This window comes from Trichechus manatus, unplaced genomic scaffold (assembly GCF_000243295.1).
Source record: "Trichechus manatus latirostris isolate Lorelei unplaced genomic scaffold, TriManLat1.0 scaffold00001, whole genome shotgun sequence".
Taxonomy (NCBI): domain Eukaryota; kingdom Metazoa; phylum Chordata; class Mammalia; order Sirenia; family Trichechidae; genus Trichechus; species Trichechus manatus.
The window spans coordinates 1361570-1365092 of record NW_004443937.1 but is presented as its reverse complement, the minus strand read 5'-3'; the positions used below and the strand labels follow the sequence as shown (position 1 = coordinate 1365092).

The window sequence follows — 3523 nt, the reverse complement described above, 5'->3', positions numbered from 1 at the left end:
ACCCAGTGCCATCGAGTTGATTCTAACTCATAGCCACCCTATAGGAGTGGAACAGAGCAGAACTACCCCATAGGGTTTCCAAGGCTGTATTCTTTACAGAAGCAGACCACCACATTTTCTCCCATGGAGGGGCTGGTAAGTTCAAATGTTGACCTTTCCATTAAACAGCCAAGTGCTTAACCGCTGCACCACTAGGACTCCTTACCACTAGAGTACAACACAAAAAGGAAATGAAGATGGACATATGAAACCCCCTTAAGGATAGCCTATGGCTCACTTCTTGCCACCTCTTGACAACAAAGGCATTGCTTATTGTGTGATGTTGCTTATTATGGTGATGAAACAGTGCTGAACTGAGACTGGAATGAAAAAATGTACACTGAGCAAGTGTTGAGTCTACAAATACTTTTAGGACAGCTCACTCTCACCAGCTGAGTTTGAGGTGTGTTTTAGTTTGGGTCCTCGCAGAAGTAGACTCTGAGACAAGTATTGGAGTGTATCTAATTTATTTAAGAAGTGTAGGTAACACCAAAAAGGAAGTAAGGAAATGATATAAGGAAGTGAAGCCATCCAATAAAAGATGATCTATTAAACCAGCTAATACGGTGGGCAATCCTGCTGCGAAATTCTGGGAAGTGGTATAAAACACACCTCTCAGAGTTATCCTACCTGATGGCTAAAAGAGTACCTTTTATGAGTCATTGCTTGAGGGCTGCTTACAGGGGATGTTAGTTCTCAGCATTTAAGCTCAGCTAAATACAGGAGCAATACAATTTTTTACAGTTCTAGTAAAAAAAAGTCCTGAGGAAAAGAAAGGCAGGATCTAGGATCTAGAAGTCCTCAGAATCACAATTGTATGTCTGAAGCATATTAGCAGGGTACTGACAACACCAGCTATAGGGGTCATAATGCCTACTTGTACAATGGTGGTGTATCACAAACAAATCCCAGCAAATACCCTAAGACTCTACATACCAGACTGTCTTCAGGCCATCATGCTGCCCAGTGTGATGGTTAAGATTGTGTCTTAACTCGGCTGGGCCATGGTTCTCAGTGGTTTGGAAGTTAGGTAATGATGTAGTTTGGCAGCTATGCAACGATGTAATTTGGCAGATATGTAATGATGTAGTCTTCTTCCATGATGTGATCAGGCAATCAGCTGTAAGGGGAGTTTCCTCAGGGGTGTGGCCTGCATCCAATATATATATGGACATTCTGGCAAAGCTCTTTTCTTGCTCTGGGTCCTGCATCTGGCTCGTCATCATCTGACCTCCTATTCTTGGGACTTGCGCCAGTGGTCTGCTGATCTTGGATTTGTCAGTCTCCGTAGCCCATGAACCAGTGGCCTGCCATCTGACCTGCCTACCCTCGGTTCGTGAGCTGCGTGAGTCAAGAGAAGCCTCCAGCATGACACCTGACCTACAGATTTGGGACTTGCCCACCTCTACAACTGTGTGAGCCATTTCCTTGATACACATCTCCCTCTCTTCCTCTCTCTATATATGCTTCACTGGTTTTGCTTCTTTAGGGAACTCAGCCTAAGACACCCAGTGACCATGACTTCTAGCAGAATCAAAACCTTGGGACTATTAAACCTGAAAATAAAAATTAAAGTCATCAAGTGCAGTGACTATAAACATTCAATAGTCTGAAATCAGAATGCAAATAAGTCTTTGAGCTGATGTTGCGTTTATGTGTATGGGGAGGGAAGTTGACCCACACATCCCAGAAAACACACTCACATTCAGATACACATGATTACTCCTTTAAAGATTTGGTAAATTCACTTAATGCAAGAAGACATTTGGTTATCTGCAGCTTTTCTTAATATATCCCTTGCCTCCTCATCATCTTCTACATGACATCGTGTTCTGTTAGTGGAAGTTTTAAAAATTGGTTCAAAATTACATTTCAGATTTATTCACACAATGCCATTTGACATATAAGTGCTTTATCTTTTAGTTGCAGACTTCTCTATTTGCTAAGTTATATTACATTTCACTAAAATGCCAGCATCTTGAATCATTGAGCTGGAAGGGACATAAGGAGATCAGTTTTTCCAGTTCCCTGCTTAGCAACAAATAGATGTGGGACATATCCTGAACAAATGAGTATCTCCAGATATTTACTTTTTATCTGTTAACTCTAGTTATTCCTAAAAATGACAAGATCTTAATAAAGTTGAAAGGAGCTGGGTGACGGAAGCAGTTTGCCATCGGCTGCTACCCGAAAGGTTGGTGGTTTGAACACACTCAACAGCTCTAGAGAAAAAAAGGCCTGGTGATTTGCTTTTGTAAAGATTATAGCCAAGAGCTCCTCAGCACCAACTTTGTTTGCAGGCTGCCTTGTGGCAGGAATGAGTGATGGCATGCTAGGGGTTGGGTCTGCAACTGCTGCCCCGGGGCAGTAGGTGGAGAGATGGTGGACTTGGTCGTTGGCAAAGAGAAGGGCAGGGTGGGGAGCAGTGGCTGGTCTTGCTGCCATTGTCCCGCATCCGAGTCATCACGAAGAGCTCCCCTGAGGTGTCCAGCATTATATTAACCAGGAGGCACTGGTACTCATGGCCAAGGCCATGGAACTCTTCTCTCAGTATCTAGCCACCTACTGCTACAAACATGGCAGTGGGAAAGAACAGAGAGCACTGACTTACAGTGATTCATCAAATACTGAGAGGAATCAGAAACCTCTCAGTTTCTTTCAGATGCATTATCAAAGAAGATTTTGGTTAGTGAATACCTGAAAATGGTTAAAGAGAAGAAGAGGGAAGAAGATGAGGAGGAAGAGAATGACAACAATGATGAAAGTGACAATGATGAAGCTGAATCCTAAACCGAAAACAAAATGCTTTACAGATCAGCCTGGCGAGTCCTTCTGGACAAGCCTCATTGCTCTGATGCAAGCACAGCACTGCCACTCCAGTATCTTCACTTTTCAGAGACTTTGAGGAGATGGCATCTCTTCTGGCTAAGATAGAGCATCTAAGGCAGCTACACCACAAGTAGCCGACGGGAAGTAACCCAAACAGCAGCCTCTATTTCAGGTCCATACTGCAGTTGAAGGTTACTGAGAATAAGCTGCCTGCAGTCAGGCACTGCCAGTTGGTAAGCTACAGCTATAAGCTGCAGAGGCAAAGACAACTTTGCTCAACTTTTTAATTTACAGATAGATTTTCAATAGTTGCTAAATATTAGTTGTATAAATTCATATATGTATAGTTTAAAGTTAGGTCTTGTAAACAACTAGATCTAGTTTTAGTTAAATACGTAGTTTATGGGTAGTATGTTACATTTAGGAGCCCTGGTGGTGCAATGGTCAAGAGCCTGGCTGCTAACCAAAAAGTCGGCAGTTCGAACCCACCAGCCACTCCTCAGAAACTCTATGGGGTAATTCTACTCTGTTCTATAGGGTTGCTATGAGTTGGAATTGACTCAATGGCAATTTTTTTTTTTTTTTTTTTTTGGTTTTTATGTTACTTTTGAATTTTTGTATTTCAAGAAAATGTTTTACTCTTTGTCCAATTATT

The 3523-nt window shown here is 42.2% G+C and overlaps 1 pseudogene; it reads left to right on the top strand.

Moving 5' to 3' along the window:
• The first annotated feature begins 2418 nt into the window (after positions 1 to 2418).
• On the top strand, positions 2419 to 2829 carry LOC101340336 (chromatin accessibility complex protein 1 pseudogene; annotated as a pseudogene).
• Positions 2830 to 3523: the final 694 nt, after the last annotated feature.